The following is a 23,630-nucleotide window of genomic DNA, read 5'->3' on the forward strand; positions in this document are numbered from 1 at the left end:
GTTTAGTGTATGCATGTGTGCAAGATTCCAAGCCTCACCAAGAGAAAGTCATTTGAAGGCAACAAAGAGAATATTGAGGTACTTGAAGCATACACAAAATGTTGGTTTGTGGTATCCCAAAGGTGCAAAGTTTGAACTTGTTGGATATTCCGATTCAGACTATGCAAGATGCAAAGTTGAAAGAAGAAGAACATCGGGCACATGTCAACTATTGGGAAGATCACTTGTCTCATGGTCATCCAAGAAGCAAAATAGTGTTGCGCTATCAACCGCCGAAGCAGAATACATTGCAGCCGGTAGTTGTTGTGCACAAATTCTATGGATGAAGGCAACATTGAAGGATTTTGGAATCAATTTCAAAGAAGTGCCATTGCTATGTGACAATGAAAGTGCCGTGAAGCTCACCAACAATCCGGTTCAACACTCAAGAACAAAGCACATAGATGTCCGCCATCATTTCATAAGAGATCACCAACAAAAAGGGGACATTTGCATTGAGAGTATAGGCACCGATGATCAACTTGCCGACATATTCACCAAGCCACTTGATGAGAAGAGGTTTTGCAAGCTAAGGAATGAATTGAACATACTTGACTTCTCAAATATGTGTTGATGCACGCCCACTATATGACATGCCTCTCCTTCAAGCAAAGCAAGGTAAAATTGTTTGACATGTCATCCATCCTATGCTAAGGACTTGTGTAGTGCATCTAGTCATTCCTTACATGTCTTAGCATCATTCATGAAAATCAAATAAATTTGATGCTTATATGGTACCACTAATGCCTCTATGCTTGACTTGATCTAGTGGTAGCATATGACATGTTTGTGGGCTTGCAATCCTAGTGTTTGATCTAGAATATGAGCTATAAGTGTTTAACTCAACATGGTACAAGATAACCCTTATTTGGAGGTGTGAAGAAGCTTGTCCTTGGATCAAACCGAGTTAAATATCTTAGGCAAGTAATCTAGATTGGACCAAATTTGGGAAAATGATCTCACTTCACATGGTTTCACACTAACCTATCTAAAATTTGAGCTCACCTTTGTGGTCATTGATGACAAAGGGGGAGAAATTATAGGATAAGTACAAAGATAGGGGAGTAGGGAGTAACATGATAAAAGAAGGGTATCAATTAAAATTTTGAAGCACACAAGTAGGGGGAGCGAGCTCTTAAACTTGTTTGTTGGGAGTAGGGAGTAACATGATAAAAGAAGGGGATCAATTAAAATTTTGAAGCACACAAGTAGGGGGAGCGAGCTCTTAAACTTGTTTGTTGCATTTGAATGTGCATCACATATGTTTGCTTGCATTTGCATTAGCTTTAGAAGCTTTCTCTCCGATGCCTTGCTTGTGTGGTGTATGCTAGTTGTAGGCTTCATTGATGAAATGAAGAACTAGCATGCATAGGTAGTCTAACTAGACTTTTGGTTGTTTCACAAGTGGTACTAGAACCTTGTTTATAATGTTGATCTCACGGGGTGTTCTAGTTTTGTGAATGTCTAGTTACTAATGGTGCTAAGGATGGTATACATCCGATTGGTATCACGCTTCAAAGGTCCATTCTTTACACCTTAGCATCATTTGGTAGAAATTGACTCCTATATTTCCTATTCAAGCATATGTGCAAAGCTTTCAAATCCAAACTCTTAGCACATATGTAGGGGGAGCAATTGCTACCAATTTGGGTTTATGAAATTTGTCCATAACCTTTGCACATGGTAAAATGCTTGGGCAAGCAACATGAATCCAAGAAAATTTTATTGAAAATCTTTGTAAAAAGGGTTCTCATCAAATACCAAAAAGGGGGAGATTGAAAGCCCTAGTTTGGTTTTGGATAATTGATGAAACCCTAAGCACTAACTTCTATACTAAGTGTGTGTAGACTTAATGAGGTTGGTACATGCCAAGTGATGGAGCAAGTGATGATCATGGTGATGATGGTGATGACCACAAGATGATCAAGTGCTCAACTTGGAAAAGAAGAAAGAGAAAAACAAAACCCTATGGAGATCAAGACAAAGGTATTGCTTAGAGTTTTGATTTTGGTGATCAAGACACCATAGAGGGTGTGATTACATTTAGGATAGATAGCCGTACTATAAAGAGGGGAATTCTTTGGCTAAGCGGTTATCGAGTGCCACTAGGTGTTATTGTTCATGTGCATGCATTTAGAACCTAGTGAGCTAACTTAACTCCTTCGAAGAAAATGATTGTGAAAATGCTAACACACGTGCACATGTTGGTTTACACATTGTGGTGTCGACGCTTTTGAGAAAATGAAGTGCATATTTTCTATTGCGTCGGTGGGAAAATTGGAGAAGTCGTGGGAGTGTTTCCCGCTGAGGAACACTCACCGGACGCTGACTCAGAAGCACCGGACGCTGTTCCTGTGCATCCGGTGAGCAGGCAGCCTGACTCGGTTAGGGTTAGGCACCGGACGATAGGCACCGGACGCAGCTTGGAGCGTCCGGTGGTGTGAGTCCGGTGACCTGAGCGTTTTGCAGAACTCTCTGAGTTTAAGTCCGGTGAGCACCAGACGCAGCTTGGAGCATCCGGTGGTGTGCGTCCGGTGACCTCGCGCATTTGCAGACCTCTCTGTGTTTAAGACTGGTGTGCAACGGACGCGTCCGGTGCTAACTTGCTCAGCATTCGGTGCTCTGTAGGTTACCGTTGGACTCTGACACATGAGTTTCAAAAGGCGACACGTGGCTGACTTTTGAGCACCGGACGCAGGTGTTGAGCGTTCGGTGCCCCTTTAAGAGCGTCCGGTGACCCCGCAGTTTGCCTAGTGAAAGAGCCAACGGCTCTATTTGCTTGAGGGGCTTATATATACGTGTTTGGCCAGCTTGGGGCTGACGCTCTTATCATTCTTGACTACTAGACATCCTTGTGAGCCTAAGCAAACACCTCCCACTCATCTCCTTCATAGATTAAACATCTTTGTGAGATTGGGAGTGATTCCAAGTGCATTTGCTTGAGTGATTGCATCTAGTGGCACTTGGGGATCGATTTGGCTGCGGTTTTCTTGTTACTCTTGGTGGTTGCCGCCACCTAGACGGCTTGGAGCAGCGGAGGAGGATTGGCACGAGTTGGTGATTGTTCGTGGCCATCTCCCGGTGATTGTGAGGGGTCTTGTACCTTCCCCGGCGGAGAGCCGAAAGGTAACTCTTGTGGATTGCTCGTGTCATTGAGTTACCTCACTTGTGGGTCGGTTCTTGTGGTGTCCTAGTGAGGACGAGGTTCGTGCTACACCTCTTAGCCATCGAATCACCAAGTGTTGGTCGACACAACGGGGACGTAGCGTGCCGGCAAGCACGTGAACCTTGGGAGAAAAATTGTGTGTCTCCTTTGTGATTGTTCATTGGATTTCTCCCGGTGATTGGACTTCATATTATTGATTGGTTCATCCCCTCTACGCGGTGGTATAAAGTTCAAACCATGTTTTTACATTCCCGCAAACTAGAGTAGCTTACTTACTTGTATAGAAACTTTATGTAGCTTTCTAGTGTAAGTAGTGACATAGCTCTTGTGTGCCTAGTGATTATATCAACTAGAATTGTTGGATAGGTGGCTTGCAAACACCCCATTAGAGCTAGAGCAAAAAGCTTTGCTTTGTTATTTACTAACCTCTTGCTCTAGTGAGTTTGTAGATTTTTAAATAGGCTATTCACCCCCCTCTAGCCATATTAGGACCTTTCACCCGCCCTAGTCTAAGGACCAATCAGCTTCCACCTAGCGGATCATGCTCCACCGACCTAAGAGATTAAGGAAAACCGTGCGATTAATGTCGGTTTGATCCAACGGCCCATATTCATTTGAAAGGACTATATAAGCAGACCCCCTGGCCCCTGGAGGAGAAGAGCTCTGAAACCCTAATTCATTTAACCATCTCGGGAGAAGAAGCCTCTGATCAAGCCCTAGAGCCACCACATCAATAGATCTCTAGTTTAGTATAGCTACATAGGATTAGAACTAGAAGGAGTCAATCTTTGATTGGTTTCTGGATCTGTCAAGAGGATTCTTGGTAATTCCTCTATTGTTCTTCAATTGTTCATCATTGTTCTTCAATATTATGAATATGACTTTGTTCTACTTCAATATATTGATTATGACTTTGCTCTACTTGTTTATATTTGCAATTATATTGTTCTTAGTTTATCATAGTTATAAGCTTGGCTTAGTTAGATTGGAATTATATACATGTTTAGGATCGTATAGCGTTTATCCATGTGTACAGTGGGTAAATGATAAGTATTGTGCAGGCGTGGTGCCTATACCGTATTTATCTGCGATTGTACCCTATATGCCGGATCGTGGGGTAGTTCGTGGTAGTGACAGCTCCATTGATTCTTATATAGTCCCCTTCTCGTGTATAGGGAAGGCAGAGCAACATTATTACAGGGGAGTGATTGCTATGTTTCTCATTTTCCTTGATAATATCACTATGCATGGGCGTAGTCCTGTCTCGCAATGATTGCCAAGTATAATTGCACTAACTATGATATGCTAGAATTTATAGTTAAGAATAACCTAGAAAATATTCTTGTAGTTCATCCTAATTCCATGCTAATGACTTGCTAGAATATCTGTTGAGGTGCTTATCATTGTTATATGTGGCTAGTTATGCTGATCAGATTAATTATCTTTGTTACCATTCATACTTTATCTATATTTTATGTGATATTTATCCCTGTATGAAAGAGATAGATAATGCTCTCTATCACAATGGAATGATAGATACTCAATTCTATATTCTATTCCATAATCAACATTGATGATTAGAAATCTCTTCCCAGTGGTAAAAATATAAATAACAATACCTGGAATACTTCCCGGTTAAAATGCTACATCGGTATTAATCTGTGTGCTTGCAGATCTCATTTATTATTCATTCAGAAGAGCAATTGCATATTTCAATAACGCGTCTCTCATGTCATGCTGGGGATGACAACTTGGCTTAAGTGGCATGAGGGATAGGTTCGGCATTTTTAGCGCCGTTATCAGAATTAGAAAACTAAGTCTACTTTTGGTAATGCCGTTAAGAATGCCCAACATTGGTTGTACTTACGGCACGTCGAGTAGGGGGCATAGCTGTTATGCGCCTGTCTGGGATGTCGAGGCCTGCTCCTAGGCCGGCCCAAGATGGTTTGTATGCTAGGCTTTTTCATCCTGTCAGAGCGGGCTGAGATTTTTTTTCTCCCCTTATTGGTATCCTCGACACCCATCAAATTCCATACTGCTCTAGCTCTATCACACAAAAAATCATATGCTTAATATCTTCAGCACCATTATTGCAAACCGACGGCTCATGCCATGGTGGTGGATCTCCCAAATCGAACGATGGCTGACGGATCTCCAACACCATCGCCTCCCTACCACCAACGGGCTACGACAGCGACGGACTCATTAGCGAGCTTTATGGGCTTAGTGGGCTTGATGAGCTCGCTGGAGGATTTCTTTTGTTTTTGAGTTTCTTTTTGGAGGCAGTCATTTGTGCCGACTATAGGTAAACATAGGCGATAGTTTGGAGGCGGACGTGTTGCCCACCTACAAATATGTGTTTTGGCCACTAGGAAAAACGCTTTGGTAGCAGTAGTTTCATATTTCAAGAGGGTTGCTTCGTAATTTATAAAATATTCGACTAGTGTTTAATATGTCTAGGGTGTGATCTATTTAATATATTTCCACATTGTGTCCAAGTGTTGTCTAAATCAATTCACATAAGCATATTGGCACCATACAAATTCTATAATGTCTCAACGTTATAAAAATGGGAACATTGGAAATAAACAAGACCAATAACAAAAACAACATTAAATTCAAGCATGCATGCAAAAGCATATATATGAAGTATTAAAATATACAATTTCTAGCTGGAATTGTAACCTTCTGAGTGGATCCAAAATTATAAACAATGATAAATACAAGTGGTTTTCTTGGTTCCACTTAGTAAAACTCAATTTTGTGTATGATGTTTTTGCTTTACTTGAGTTCCTTTTAATTATTCTTGGCAAATAGTTTACGGCGATACTCCCCAAGTGCCCAAATTGGAAACAAAATGCGGTAGTTGGGGTAGTTGAAGTAAACAGAAGAGTTGGTGTTGCCAACATGTTCCTACACTCAAAATACAAGAAACTTCTTAGTAATAGTAATGGTGTTGTTTATGGGAAATGTAATAGCAACATTTTTATCTTGCATGATAGTAATTCTAGAGTGAGATATCCACAATAAGGTGTAAGTACAAAAAACACAAATATGCAAAGTAATACTAACTAGCTAAACATAATAGTATATGAACGCTTACATGTACTACATATAGAACACAAAATGCAATTAGAACATTACATAGGCACACATATTCCATTTTGACAAATACAAAAAGTCTACTATATAGGAATGTGACTGTAAGTAAGCAAGAATTTGAAATTATTGCAGTAGAAAGTCGACAGGGGAAAAGCTTAGCTGGGCCTGGGTTTAGCTGCCTCAACAAAGATGTTTCTATTGCTAACTCTGATAACAAATATAAATCCATCTAGGTTTGTAATATGTCAAAAATTGTAACCATGATTAGCAATATCAACAAAAATATAGTTATGTATTAATGAAAATATACCATGATTAGCAGTATCGACTAAACTATTGATGGTAAAGTAAGAAATGTTTAACTTAGCACAACCAAAAAGGAAATACATTTAAGACGAGAGAAATTACAATTTTTCAAAAAAGATAGTGTTTGTGTCAGAAAAATATTTGGAAAACTCACTTGTTGAGGATAGTCTCCTGTCTCAAACTGCATATTAATCAATACTTTTGCTGCTCGATGTAATGGTGTTGGGTCTCGTTCCATCTAATTGTTACACAGATTAGAACAACAAGGTGGATGCAATCAACATGGTGTTTTTACTAGTCATTGACAAGTGACACTTCAGATACTAATTTGATATAAAGAAAACACAACACAAGCATTAATTTTATTGTGATATAGTAGTATTTGTCAAATCCAGTAAAAAGCAACATTATGAAAATATTTTTAGGGTAAATTAGTGAACCTAACACATACAGATCGACACATTCATCCAGGTATCTACATATTCATAGATTTGTCATGATTGATTATATATATTCAAAGAAATCACTTGTTTTCATATCTAACTGAGTGTTCCTTTCACTAAACAGTATGTGTTGATCAAACTGAACCTGTCCAGCATAAATCAAAGCTAGCATCGCCCAAGCAGTTTGTACAGCATGTGTACTATGACCTTCTACATAGACCTGCACAAGGTAATGTACAATTGGATTAGGATCACAACAAACTAATAAACAAATGAAGTATTAACAATATTTCAAAAAATCCAGAAATTGCATTACTACAAATTGATATAACGATTATTGGAGAAAACCCATTTTATCTACATAGGAATGCCAAAAGTGTTTCTGTTTAATGAATGGGTTTGTGGTTCAGTGGTAGGGCTCTAGTGGGACGCTACATAAACCCTGGTGATTGCACCTTTTTCCTGCGCACTAGAGGCGACATGCCTTCTAGTCTCTTATTTGAGTGTGTACAGACGGGCAGACGTGTGTGTGGTGTGAGTGTAGAGTGTAGGTTGTGTACGTCTAAGTTATACCTGATAAAAAAAGTGTTTCCACCTCAAAAAAACACACAATATTTTTTAGACATGGCCAACCCATTTGTGGAGGCTACCCAAAAAATAGCAGTCTTTGTAAATCAATTTTTAGATGTGATCTTTCATAGGAGGTTCAGGCCTATTTATAGAGGAAAACCTCTTAAAAGGCCCTCTCTAAAAGCCAAAGGCCCATGAACTCCACGCACAACCATCCGCTGCATAGAACCCTAACTTCCTCACACCTGAAACTAGCCATTGCACACTTCTATCCTCCATGTGCTCTCTCTCTCTCTCTCTCTCTCTCTCTCTCTCTCTCTCTCTAGATCAAGCATGCATCTCCAAGCACCACCGTTGTTTCCCTTAACCCACTGCCACCCCAAATCACCGATATTCGTCCGTCAAAGCTCGTTCGCCCTACTCCAAGCACCACCACCACCCTAGCTCTTTCTCTCTTTGTCAAGGTCGTGTGCGGCTGGTCCATTGTAGATTTGGCTGCTGTCTGCTGAAGTTTGTCTACGCTACTCCAAGTGTCCCTATTGCCCTAGCTCTTCTTTTCCTGCTACCTTGGCGTCTAGCTCATCCAATCCTCAACCTCCTATATGCCACTCTATTAACTTTGTTGGAGATGCAAAGGATCTCACCAAACTTGATGAGCAAGAAGGGTACCTACCAGTGTCAGGGTAGTTGCCTCGTGCCTTAATTTAATTGGAAAGGGCGGGGTAGATCCATCATGGTGGCACACCGTGGTGGAAATGGTGGTTAGCTAGGTAGGCTTCCTTATGAGTTTGATTGACTCAAATGACCAACTGTTGGACACTGAGATGTGTTCTTTGATTGAGATCACCCAGATGTCTACATCTCTACGTGGTACATGAGCTCATATTGTATGCCTTCATGATCCTTTGCACTCTATTTGACCCATTGTCAATGTGCAGATCTTGTTGTACCGGTTGGGACTAGTTATGATGGTGGCATTCTTTGTGGTCACGGCCTCCATGGTGTTACCTCTAGTACACCATCGACCTATTAGCAAGGCTCGGACAGGGGCCGCTGTCCAAAAGGACTCAAAGAACTGCACCAAGCTCATTGTTAACCCCCTATGCTACAAGCCTACAATGCAACCCTATCTTGTATACCGCTACCGCAGCGAGGCTGGGATTGGGACCATGCCATGCACAAGCCAAGGTGTCCAATAGTAGCGGTGGTGGGCAAGATTCAGGCTAGTGACGAGAATGCTAATTTTCTATTTTTTAATTTATATATTTATTACAAAGATGTTCACAAATAGAGAAATGTGGCCTCTACAAAAGCAGATGCATTAATATAATCTAGACACGGTTTCACTAGTATAGAATTGATTTTGGCAAAGGAGGCTTTTTATGTAGAGGTGGCTCAATCTACATCCGCCTCTATTGTAGCATTTGAACCGAGCCATCTCTAGAAATGCTTTCAGCCGCCTCTACAAATGCACCTATATTTAGAGGCTGCTGGAAATAGAGAGCCTCCTCCAAAAATAGGACTTACATATAATAAAATTTGATTTTTTTAAACAACCTTCTATTGAGACAAAAAATAAAGTTGTAGATCTTGAAGAGTAATGCAACTTTATAGTTGATAACTTTTTCAATTGAAATCATTTATCTAAGGAAAATTATGTTTGAATTTCTCACATTTGAGATTCAAAATTTTCGAATGACTTTGGATGGAGAATCTACCAAAATAAAAGTTGTAGATCTCAAAAATTTATACAAATTTGTAGCTAACAATCTTTTTAGTTAAATTCATTTAGGATCCCAAATACTCTTTTTAAAATTGGATAAGATAAAACGAGGAGAAAGGATATCTCAATTGGACACAAGTGACTTATGATTGGAGTGGTTAGGGGATATATGTGCGAGTCCAAAGGTCACAATTTCAATCCCCTGTGTGGCTGTCCAATGAGGTGGCCTAGAATTTTTTTTGTTATTTCTAGACTTAGATTTGTGATTTCTGGGCAAACAGTTTTGTAGAGGTGCTGTATTCCGAATCATCTCTAAAATTTGATTTTTAGAGACGGCAAGATATCCACCTCTACAAATAGGTACAAAACTAGAGGCGGTTATAGCGTCTTTCTGTAGTAGTGTTTCTTTGTCAATCAAAACCGTGAAGGGCCTGTTCAACTATGAACTGCCTATGTAACCCGGCCCTTTTGTGTTAGCGATGAGTCAACACTTCCCAGCCAATTACACCTATAACTCTCATCTATTAATGCTAATGATTTGTCTCATCTTTTGGAACTGAGCCTAGCACAGTTAGAACAGCCTATCTGTGTATGCACAAACAACCTTAGTTAAGTCCTTATGCACCTAAGGCCTTGTTTAGTTCCCAAAACTTTTGGGTTTGTAGTACTATAGCACTTTCATTTCTATTTGACAATTATTGTCCAATCATGGACTAACTATGCTCAAAAGATTCATCTCGCAATTTACAGACAAACTGTGTAATTAGTTTTTATTTTTGACTATATTTAATGTCTCATGCATATGCCGCAAGATTCGATATAATGGAGAATCTTGAAAAGTTTTGGGGTTTTGGGGTGAACTAAACAAGGCCTAAATTTTTATGCCCATCCAAATCCTGCTTTCCTAGTCTACTTATTTACTTCTTTCTCAATGTTTAATCCTATATAATATAGTTTAAAAGGTGGTATATATAATATTTTACCCCCATTGTTTTATTTTCCTAAATTTATTCAACCTCATTTTATAGCAACTTGACCTAACAACAGTTGAGTGCTTATCTTTTTTTGCAATTCTGTAGTGATAAAATGAAAATCTCTATGCATATTGATTACTGAAACTTTCTGCAAGTATTCCTCTATCGTAGTTCTGCACAAAAGGTTTTGAAATACATGTGCAAATGCCTATGACTTTTGTTTTTTGATAGTATGACTATAATTAAGTAACTGATGACAAGACCTAAGTAAAATGTAACTGCTCGTCACCTGTCTTTCACAGGAAAGAAAGCTCTCTCCCCAGCCACCAGTTTTGAGTTGTGTTGAGATAAAAAATTTACATGCTTTCCTGATGCAAATGCTGTTCTCATAATTTCTCCCAGCAGCAATTAAGCCTTTTATTGCATAGAGGGTCCCATAGACAAAACATATGCCCCAAGTGCCGTACCTTGTAGACAAAATAGCTAATTTAGTTCTTAGGAGTAAAAAAATGACAATAGTTTGTACAAAATAGATGATGTAATAATAATACAAACCAGGATCCATCCTTCTTTTGATTATTCTCAATAAATATGACTGCTTTGTTCACATAATCCTTTATCTCTTTACTGCGGTACTCTGGATTAATCTTCCTAAATAATATTAAAGCATGCATCACTGAGGACGTACATTCAACCGTTCTGCCAATAGATGAACTGAGTTAGTTTGTCAAGAAAACTAAAATAGAGACATAAGGGTGAGATCTATTTAGAAGAATCATCATTATTGCTCTTACGGGTAATCAGCAACAATATTTCGAAAACTCTCCAATGGATTTAAAATCTAGGATGTCAAATGGAACAAATGTCAGTGCACATGGACTATAGAATTCTGCAATAAATATAAAGTACTATTGTCTGTAAATTCACAATATAGTTATTGGGGATAACATCATGATAATTTGGAATATTTATTCGATAGATGTTATGGTTCATTGCATAGACCAAAGGTTCTATGCATACAAAAAAGGTGATGGATGGGTTAATAAAAAATTCTAAACAAAAGTAAACCCTATATATGTGTAATCCCTGTTCTGGCTATTACAGTGTTTATTAATCTAATTACAGTATTTTATGACACGTCACTCTCTTAAGTCATTTAACAAAGTTGACTTCATTGCAACCAATTGTCGTAAGGAATACTAGGTGAGAGAATTATGATCTCCATGATCTGTTACCACATATATTAATATATATACATGCCTGAACAACTTATTTACCATTTTGAGTCCAAAGCGAACAAAAATAAATGATACATAACTTGCATTGACTAAAATACATTGATTGCTTCTTTTGACAGTGCTCTGTTCATTCTCATTTGAAATCTATTACTAAGGCCTTCTCAATTTGAAATCTATTACTATTGTTTAGTTCTCAAATTTTTTTGCAAAATTTTTCAGATTCCTTATCAAATCGAATCTTGTGGCACATACATAGAGCATTAAATATAAATAAAAAATAACTAATTGCACAGTTTACCTATAATTTGCGAGATGAATCTTTTGAGCCTAATTAGTCCATGATTGGACAATATTTGTCAAATACAAATGAAAGTGCTATAGTGTCCATTTTGCAATTTTTTTTGGAACTAAACAAGGCCTTACAAATACATGTAATTTTATCTTGTTCAGACTGAACAAACATTTGCTAAATTGCTTATTGCAAAAGTTATCAATATTTCACAATAGATGCATTTGTGTCGAAACAAACTAGACTACTATGATTTTGGCTGCCCATAACAAACATGATCATTTGACTAGTTACAAAAAGAGTAAAGTATACAAGCGGTCCTTGAACTTGTCTCGTAGTGTCACCTAGGACTCTGAACTCTCAAAATAATTTTAAGTACTTAAACTTGTCTTATAGTGTCACTCAGGTCCTCGGACTCATAAAATGCATGTTCATGTACATGAACTTGTCTTGGAGTGCCATCTAGGTTCAGAATTTGCAAAAAAATATTTTTAGGTCCTCAAACTACTATATCATCTAGGTCCAGATGAGCTCCAACCAACCTACTTGTTCGTCGCTAGTGCTCTCTCTACATGCTCTCTCTCTCTCTCTCTCGTTGCATCTCCATGTTCTCCCTCCCTCTTTCAGTGTTTCATTCTAGTGTGGCATTAATGCTTCACGGTCACAAACTAGCTAGCCATCCCAACATATGCCTTCATCATCCTCTCCACGTCAAATGCCACAACATCATCAGTAGTGATGGCACCAATGCCGGCAAGGCCAAAGCTAGTGCTCCTTGGGCAGAAGAGGTGGGCGAACGATTGCTTTCCCATTAAGTTTATGAAAGTTATATAAATAATGTCGTTCAGCAACTTGAATTATTTATTAGATGGCCATAAACTATTTCATTCAACCTGCAATTCTTTTGATACCAAGTTTTCACATTAACATCACCGGATTAGCGCTAATGTAAATATTACATTGGCTTTTCCAACTAAGTTTGGCATTGCAACATATATAGTTATCCAATATTTTTTTATCTTTTTAAGTGGTCATGGGCTAGTTTTCATTTTGTTGCAATAAGCAAATTAGGTTGTTCACAAACTTCTTATTTTAGTTAGATACATTTTGACATAAGATGCTATGCTACTGATTTTATTAATGGACATGCATGCAAACATCTTCACACAGTCCTATTTTCTGTCCTTTCAAGAGCTTGCAAAATCTTTGGTTTAGAACAGGTACTCACCTCTAGCCAAGAATAGGTTCTTTGACATTCCATTGAAGAAACTGAACCATCTTTGTTCTTTAGGGGGGAAGAGAGTATGTTGTTAGTGAAATATTGCATTCAAGTAAATATAAAGTACTTCTATAAATGCATAAAATCCTAAAAATTCATCTAGAAAATAAGTTGAGAATGAATTATGTTAACTTAAACTAATCATATTTGATGTGCAAGAAATACAAATTTAATTAAATAAAAAAATTACTTAATTTTGTTCATGGTGTCATTCCTCAGAAAATAAGTAAAGGAAACCAACTTATAGGTAGGCACCAAATTAATTCAGCAAAAGAACTGCATTGTTGGAAACAACATTATCATAATTCCAATGGAATCAATCATAAGAATAGGATTGTGTCATGTTAAACAAATGCAAACAAAGTTTTGATGAAGGAGTAATTATTCATACCGTAGAGAAAAATACAAGTTTTGTTTTAGATATAGATATAAGTTCCGCCTGTCTATTATTTCACCTCTGCTAGATCAAAAATCTTGCTTATATTGTTACACAATATTCCCATGCTAACGTGTGATTATATCCATCATGGCATAAAAATTATGGAGAGATGATTTGATTCATCAATATTATTATCCATAACAAATACTGATTAACAAAAAAATTCTGCTCTTAGTCACATACTGTCGGGTTGACTATACATAAGTGAGATAAATATTTGAACATTTAAATTCAGCTTCATACAATCATACCATAAAGGAAAGAAGGCAATCAACAGAACTAAGTAGCCACTGTTCCTCTGGGTGCTCAATGAGGTTAGGATATATCTTTGAAAGCAGCAATATCGCCTAAAGCAAGAGAAGAAACAAAATTTGTGAATAGATATATATGGCTGCTATATAAATTTTGACAATTTTCTTCTAAGTTTCACTTTGTCGATGTTCTATAGGAACATCGTAGAAACATAATAAACTGAAATTGTTATGCTGACCTTAGTTGTTTCTGCACTAGTGTCTGGTGAAGCCCAGCCATTATCTACGGTCGAAAGTGGCCATGATCCTTTTGATCTATGTCGGAACCAATAACTTGGGTCTCCTGGAGGGTTTGTAGTCATCTGCTTGTTACAGAAAACATTTTAAAATGCCATAAAGCATAAAGAAGAGAAGTTCATATCAAATTTGTCGTTATTTTTTTTGGATAAATTAAAGATCTGATAAAGAACAGACTTGTGCTTTCTTTGTATAACTGAGAGCCCTCTCAATGGCAGGACCATATTCATTAGCAGCGTCTGCTGAAAACAAGGCCTGCAATATAAGTGCTAACTCCCAGTTTTGGGCGCCATTGTATATCTACAATAAGAATCACACAGCAATGTTATCTGGATTTTTCACTTTGAGAAAAAGAACTACTGAATATAAATAATGCAACATTTTCCATAATGAGGCAGAAATAAATTGAAAGAAAAAGTAAGAATTTCCTAAAAGTAATCCAAATAAACAATTTTTCCTGCTACCCAAAACCCTTTATTCTTCATTCTGAACTATTTCTCTAGCCCATGTATCCACCAAAGACTTGCAATCATCCACTGCTCCTCCTTTAAGTCACATGTTTTGTCAATTGTGAAATTTAATTTTTGTAAGAGTAAAGAATTCTGAGTCAGTGGTTCTCTTGTTATTGTTATTGCCTTAAGCATCTAAGTCTGATGAAACAGTGCTTTAATGCGCATCTGATATGGTTTTCATTTACAGCTATAACCAAATATCATTAAGAAATAGTTAATGCATAGCAAAGGGGTAGAGAGAAATAAAGAGAATCATGGGAAAATGCAAGAAACTACAAGAATAGTTGGAACAAAACATAGTACTTTAGTTTTCATGCCGTCTTCAGCAATCCACAAATAATCATGTATCCTTGGAATATGTTGCTTGAGTGCATCTGAATTTGGGTTTTCGACCCAACAACAAATCATGTTTAGGGCCTAATAATCATCAAATGAAAACAAAAATTAGCTCTACTCAAATTTGATATCAAAACAAACAGATTAAAAAACAACCACCTACTACTCTTAAAGAATACAACATTACAACACAGAACAATGAGATAATTCTACATAAGCTGCCGTGAATTATGCATTTCCTAATCCCAGCATGACTCATTACTATGGCATAAATGGTTGTCAACCATGGTTTGGCACTCCTCATTTATCACAAATGACCTCTCATGATCCAGCCTTACCATTCCACATGTTATTGTTAATAGCGACAACACTTTTACTCCTTTTGACCCTTGTTGATTGAAGCTTTACATATGGTAATTTGGGAATCTAAATAACTTCAAATAAAACTTCTTATGGATGCAAGAGATGGACTTGAGTTAGGTTGTGGAGATAATAAATCAACATATGGAAAGTAAATAAGGACCATTGGTTCTTGTCATATGTAGTTACTATAAAAATAACTTAAAACTAACTTCTAGTTTACTAATGAAAAACTAGTATATATTGTTTTCACCCTTATCTATGCTGATAAATAATTTCTACATTTATTTGCCAAGATCCAACTATAACCTCATGTTGTAAGCCAACTGTGATTATTGTCTTTGCACTAGTGATAAGATTTAATGCATTTAGGATAGAGCAAGAGTTCATAGTTTATGTCTTATAATAAAAGTAAGATTAACTACACATGACTCGTAGCTAGGGAATAACTATGAGGAATTGACCACAATAAACAATACCTTTGTAACTGGACATAAGCCAATATATTGAGTAGTTTCATCTTCATAGTGGATATGTTCTAGGATGTGGCTCAAAGCTTTCTCTCTTAACTTATAAAATGGCCAACAATTCAACACTGGCTCCACAAAAGTGTTCAAACAAGTTGAAATACCATTGAATAATACCGAAGGTTTGTAACGCATGTCCTCCTAATGAAAATAACAAGAGTCAAAATAAGTTCAAGCACAAGAGTATTGAAAAAGCAATTAAGAGGAAACATGTAAACATGGAATGCATTCATACATCTTAATTAGCTCATGTTGAATTTCCATGGTAACGTTGTACAATGCTATATATAAGACAAATAAGGGGTTTTATATTAAGTATCCTAAAAGTTATAAGCCTAGCATGTGATGTATATTAAATAAGTAAAGGAGAAAAACTTAAATGAATCATAATTTCTATTTTTTTCTTTTGCAAATGATTCCTTATGCATTATATATTTTTCTACTAATGTACCACATAGATATGATTTAGTTACAATTCTACAACATCAATTGCATATACAATCTCATGTTTCTTTCAAGAGTTCAAGATCAATATAACATGTATGTATATGTATTTTTTGTTGGACATGAGACATGTACATTATTCCAAGTTTGACGGCATCATGGCTACAAAACAAGCTTGTTGATTAACCTTGTACATTTATCTCCAAATAAGTTAGAGAACATGTCTTTGTCTATGGTAGATGCTTGCAAATTGTGGTTCTGTCTATAAGACACTAGAAGGGGAGGGAAAATGGAAGAATTCCCTATTTTCCATTAGGAGTTCGCTTTGTGTCTCATTTGGCACTAAAAATGCTCAATTTCTTTATATGCAGTTCTAATTTTGATGCCATCCATGACACTATCATTGAGTCTAGTAGAACCCATACAATGCCCATGGATCTCCATCCCCATTCCTACCACATCTATCCATCCACACCAATGATAAAGGTTGCTTCCTCCCTCGCATTCACATCTCTCTTCCAAAAACAAATCCTCCCACTAAACCCTAGGTCAAAGTAACATGGTGGATGTAGGAATCATGTCCCTGTACTTTGTGGTTTTTTAGTAATTGAGTGACAACATAATAATTAGAACTAACATGCTTTTCAAGAATATTGTTTACATGATTTATACTTCTAAGGATCAATGTTCAAAATAGTGGGCAATAGCGGCACTATAACATCTAGATATAGACCTCCTTCTATGCAATTGGCATTTTATCCTATTACTTTAGCAATGACTACTTTTGTAGTGCTAAACAATGCTAAATGAACTTAGCGATGAAGAAATTTAGCATTGCTATTCATGATTTCACTAGAAACAATAGGCTTCATCTCATCTTTCCTTGATCAACAAGCATTGGAGCATCATCCACCACTTCCTTCTTCACTATCAGCCGCTTCATCCTAGAATCCATTACTTCGCTCTTCCCTATTGTTTTGCATTGTACAATTATTTTAGCATTGGCATCCACATGTGTTGTATGGGCTTTCTCACTAGAGGATGAGTGAATAGGAAACAAGGACTTATGTAACACCTCACATCCAAAACTGCTTATATTACCTTGCTCCACACATGGAATGGGCCTGCATATGCATAGCATCTCCCTTACACTTTTGTCCACACTTCATGTAAATGCGTTAACCGAAGGTGCTATGTTTGGTACGACAAGGATTATAAGCCAGACCTCACCCTCTTAAACTTACAAGGTGGTACTAAACCCACAAACTACAACTCATGTATCACATGGGCCAACTTCACAACTACGACATGCTTCTAATGGGCTAGGGTATTACATTCAACCCCCCTATGGGCTAACACCCTTGGCAGCTCACTACATATGTACCAGGTCTCTAGGACCACCCCGTAGTACACCCCTCCATAGGCACATGCAACAAGGGTTGATGCTTTGAATACTATCTCTAACACCCCATGTCCAAAACTTCTTATATGGCCCAGCTCTACATATGAAACGGGCCTGCATATGCATAACGCATCTCTTACATTTTCATTATCGCTTCATGTAAAAGGGTTAACTCAAAGGTGCTATATTAGAATGGCAAAGATCATGGCCCTCACCATTCTAAACTTCTAAGGTGGTACTAAACCCACCAACTACAACTCCTTATGTGCTACATGGGCCGACTTCACAACTACAATAAGCTTCTAATGGGCTAGGGTGTTATAACTTGTGGAGTAATACCATGATGTATGCAATTGCTAGTGGTAGGGTAGATGATGGAGTGTGAGGGAAGGGAAATGGAGGCACATGGCAAAGGGATCAAAAGCTACAAGGGGAGGAGATAAAAGGGAGCTATCATGGATCAAAGGCAATGCAACAATAGATTAGGAACAACATAGGGAACATGGATAGAAGCAATGTGATAGCCAAAAGGCATAGGGATGGGCGAATGGGGATGCGATTCATTTCATGTGGGCCTAGACATGCATGTTTGGGCCTTCTATTTTTCATATAGTCATTACTATGTTTTCCTTGTCTTAAGCAATCTACTAATTGTAGTAGAGGCCTCTAAAGCATTCAATAGTGGCTCTTAAGTGTTGGAGAATGAGACAACTAAATCATTTAGCTTGCAATTTAGGACACTATTAAGGATGCAAAGCAAAAGGATTCATGAAGAATAGATGAAGAAAGTGTAAACACTGAAATTTTGTTCGGTCAAGGGAGGCCATGAGTGTCAAAGTATTTGCTTGAATCGGCTTGACAATGAAATCAATGGAGAGATGTGTCTATCGATGAAGAGATGGGATCCAATTTAAGAAAGCGCATTAGGTTCCACAAAAGGGAAGAGATTGGAGCCCAAGTTATGTTAGGATAGTATCTATTTTCATAATTACTCTTGTTAGACGAGGACTCAGGTCATGCCTTGGGTTATAAATACCAAACCCTAACTTTTGTAATAGATATCCAAGCATCAATCAAAACAAGTACTGTTACCTTTTTTACCGGGTTTGACCACTCTTAGGAGTAGGGGTACAGTAGATTTTTGATGAGTTTTTTGATGAACAGGGTTGCATCGGTTAGGTTTGACCTCGGGCTTGTTAGTAAGTACCGGTCATGGTTTATATCTCGTTCGTATGACTGTTTCGGTTATGTCCGATCTCCACTACAAGCTTAGTATAGGCTAGTTATCAATTTGTGCTGTTATTTGTGTCGCTATCTTAGTTAGCACAAATGACCACCCGCTTAAGATCGGTTTAGATTAGGCTCTATCCAATGTTTAAGTTTCTAAGCTGACGGTGTCCATTAGCAAATATCATGTTCTCCCTAAGCAAAATTTCTCTCAGTTTTATGACATATAGTATAGATAGCTATTACAGCCTTGCTTTTCTAATTATATATGGATAGACAGTACAGATAGCTAATAAATAATGATTGAGACCAAACGAAGGATAGTGACAAACCTTGGCACAAGCATTACGAGCTTTACTCCAATCGATCTTGTCATATGGCCAACTATAGAGTTCATCCCTTAGTGCTAATATAGTTGGTGTAATTGGACCAACAAATTTTTTGCCATAAAGATAAGCTATTGACATGTACGTAATCCTCGTGAAGCACCAAAACCGCCCTGTACAAACGAAAGCTCACTTCATCATTAATAAAATGAATAGTACTTGTACACCAAAACATATATAACAACATGAGTTGTGTTTCCAATATATATCCCCATCCCAAAATATAGCTGCTCTAAGTATTTCTTAAATAGATGAAGAAGAGTGGTAAAATGGCTGATATATCATTAAGCTTGTCCTATGTGTGCATATATGTACTACATATCGCAGTGATGCCTGCCTTGTAGACGCATGACGTTATTTTATTGACTGCCGTCACTAGTAGAGAAACGACCTTTGATCCCTCTGCCAAAATTGGCTTTAGTCCTAGAATTCTGTGCATCTGAGACTAGAAGAACCTTTAGTCCCGGTTAGATACTCTAACCAGGACTAAAGGCCCCAGCCCAATGGCTACTTCACCATTGATGTGTGGCAGAGGACCTTTAGTCCCGGCTGGAACCAATAACCGGGTCTAAAGGTCAACCCTTAGTCTTGGTCTTTGGCTCCAATCAGGAGTAAAGATATTGTCCTGATTGGTGGATGGGCCCGTGACAATTTCCATGAGTTTTGCATATTCTGTGTTTTCCGGGGTTTATTTCATATTAAGCCAAAAAGAGGGATTCGAGTGCAAAATAAACATGAAACTTAACTGCGACGCAACAACACCGCCAACGGGGTCAGGAAGGCTCTAGAAGACACCCGAAGGAACGAGACCCGCAGAGGAGTCAAGGTGAGGCCGACTGGCCCCACCCTGGCGCCGACTGGCCCCACCCTGGCGCCGACCGGCGCCCCCTAGGGTTTCTGGCTCCCCCCTTCCGGAAGCTTCCTCCACTGCCTCTCTTGATGCATCTCGGCCCTTGGTTAAGTCGGTTTGATCCTATGGTGCACGTCGATCCCACCGGGCTATAAATAAAGCGGTAACCCCCCCCCCCTCCCTGGAGGCATTCTACACCTCGGTACTTCATATTCTCTACATAATTAGGGTTAGGGTCCCTCTAGTTGATCTAGTTCTAGTTCATCTAGATCTAGTTCATCTAGATGTAGCAATTAGGAGAGACTAGTTCTTCTAGATCTAGTCTTGTTTAGAGATTAGAGAGATTGAGTAGAGGAGTAGAGATTTTGGAGGAGTTCTGGCCTATCGGTGCTTCTTCGTGGCTGTATTCGTCGGGATCCAGTTCCCTCACCCGGAGCTGCGTTCTGAGGTACTTTTGTTCTTACCCTTCTGATTTAAGTAAGCAACTTGTTCTTATTTGTTCTTTGGTTCACAACTCATATTGAGTGCTTTGATCTTGGTCATTACTTGGTTGAAGAAGTATTTCGTAGTTTAGGAGTGGTGCCTAGGCTAGGTTTACTTGTGAATGTCCCCTGATCCGCCAGACAATGGTAGTTCGTTTAGGTGACAGCTACGTTGATTTCTCTGTAGTCCACTTCCTGTTGATAGAATTGATAGGCACCCCCTAGAAGTGCCGTAGGAGATTACTCTGTTTATTCTCCTATTAGGTTACTTGCCCGATAAGACGAAATTATATAAAGTTTACCGGAATCAGAACCAGAGTTCATTAGCTATTTCCTTTTTCTTGATATGATCTAGCCTAATTGTAGGGTTAAGTCTATATACTTTGTCATCATCACAACTGTTCCTTGTGGATACGATATTTAAAACCTCTGGGTAAAATGTGACACTGGTATGATATTTGTGCGCTTGCAGATAATCCTACTTAAAACTTATTAAATGGAGTGCAGTTAATTTATACCAACAGCCAGCTTCTTCCTCCTCGAGCTTTTATTCAAATTTCAAGCCAGTGATCTTGCTTCCTCCATCCATTCTTCGATTTATCTATTGATTTCATCGATTCCTCCATCAATTCTTCGGTTCTAAAGGTTACCATCATGATGCTCTCATGTTTTCTCATTGGCTTATCTCATTTTGTAATGTACAATATATATGGTGTTTTATTGTGTGTTTTTATTTGTAAGCAATTTGAGGTCAAAATCACTTAAAGCTTGTATATTTAGATAAAGGAAGCTTAAAGTATCTATTAAAAACTAGTATTCATTGTTAATTTGTAGCGTGAATAGCACACTTCATTGTTTAGAGACATTATTAATTTTAGAGTGTTTTTAATTATTTTTGTTTGTAAAATGAGAAATTTATAGTGTATTACAAAATAAGTATAGAGAGTAGATGGCAACTACTTCTGCGTCCTCAGCATCTCATGGGTTTTCAAAGCGACTTAGACCGGGCCTCCCACTCATTCCATGCAGCAAGTGTGATGATGAGATGAAGATTGTGATGGAGTACCGAGTGAAGAAAGAGGGTCCCAATAAGGGTCGTATCTTCTACAAGTCCCCAAATTGCAATGTGAGCTATTTACTAGCATTTGATAACTATAATTAGTTTATACCTATTTTCTTGATTATTGTGATTAAAGCTCTAGTTTTTTTGTAATTTCAGTGGGATGGTACTAGATGTTCAGGATTCTAGTTTAAGGAAGAGTATATTAAACTCATACAAAAATATCTTGCACGATAGGCAGATACGGTAGCTAATATGACGGTGATCTAGACGAAGAAGCACAAAGATGTTGAACAAACGGGGGATCTGTCTGTTTTAGTTGGGATTGGTCACAAAATCCTTGTGTTGTTGAAGTGTATTTGAGCTTTAGTTTTTTTAGTGGTGGTTAGGATTGTCTATATTGTAGCAAGACTTTCAAATTTGTAACTTTTATGATGGCATGCATGTTGCAAAATTAACTAATTAGGTTCTAGGTTTTAATATGGTATTTATTTAATGTAGTGCAGATGAGTCGGCATTGGATGTACATTGCTGATCATCGCTCCCAAGAGTTCATTGATGGTGTACATTCTTTGTTAAGTATGGCCGAGGTAAATAAATGTGATGGTTTCATGTGCTGCCCATGTGCCATATGTAAGAATACTATGGAATATGCTAGCTCAAGCACTCTTCATTCACACTTGTTCAAGTTAGGTTTCATGACAAACTATATTTGTTGGACGAAGCACGGAGAAACCGGGGTTGTAATGGAAGAAGGTGAAGAAGAACAATGGGTCGATGATGACATTATTGTTGAATATGGTGCCTTCAATGATATACAATGGGGGAAACTGAAGAAGAAGTAGGGGAAGAAGAGGAGCCCGCTGATGATCTTGGTCAGGACATTCGTGACACACAATGAGGATGTGAAAGTAAAAGGAGAAGATCAAGTTTGACCGCATGCTAGAGGATCACAAGAAATTGCTATACCCAACTTGTGATGCGGGGCAGAAAAAGTTGGATACCACACTAGAATTGCTGCAATGGAAGGCTAAGAATGGTGTATCTGATAAAGGATTTGGGAGATACTAAAAATCCAAAAGAAGATGCTTTCTAAGGATAATAATTGCCCACCACTACGTATGAAGCACAACAGCTGCCCTCAGGATTAGAAATCGAGAAGACACATGCATGTCCTAATAATTGTATTCTGTACCGCAATGAGTACGAGAATTTGGATGCATGTCATGTATGTCACGCATCATGGTTTAAGATCAGACGAGATGATCTTGGTGATGTTGATGGTGAATGTACCAAGAAGAAAATCCCTGTCAAGCTTATGTGGTATTTCTCTATAATACCACGGTTGAAACGTCTTTTCAGAAATAGAGACCATGCAAAGTTGTCACGATGGCATAAAGAAGACTGTAAGGTAGACAATATGTTGAGACACCCTGTTGATGGGTCCTAGTGGTGAGCAATCAATAGAGAATTCCTAAGTTTGCAAGTGATGCAACAAACTTAAGGTTTGCTTTAATTACAGATGGTCTAAACCCTTTTGGGGAGTAGAGCAGTAATCACAACACTTGGCTTGTACTCTATGTATCTACAACCTACCTCCCTGGTTATGCATGAAGCTTAAGTTTATTATGATGTCAGTGCTCATCCAAGGCCAAAGCAACCTGGCAACGATATCGATGTGTACTTAAGGCCACTACTTGAAGAACTTCTACTTTTGTCGAATAAAGGAATAAGCTTGGTGTACATGTGTGGGATGATCACAAGCATGAGCACTTTGACCTGTGAGCATTGATGTTCGTAACAATCAACGATTTGCCAGCTCTAAGTAATCTTTCAAGACAATCAAACAGGGGATATAATGCATGCACGCACTACTTTGGTGATATTAAAGGAATATTCTTGAAAAAGTGTTGAAAGGTTGTGTACTT

General features: G+C 38.1%; 1 pseudogene; it reads right to left on the reverse strand.

The window, feature by feature from the left end:
* The window catches only part of LOC8063863, a 35,403-nt pseudogene continuing 17,563 nt past the window's right edge, over positions 5,791 to 23,630 (reverse strand).

This window comes from Sorghum bicolor, chromosome 2, assembly GCF_000003195.3.
Source record: "Sorghum bicolor cultivar BTx623 chromosome 2, Sorghum_bicolor_NCBIv3, whole genome shotgun sequence".
Lineage (NCBI taxonomy): Eukaryota > Viridiplantae > Streptophyta > Magnoliopsida > Poales > Poaceae > Sorghum > Sorghum bicolor.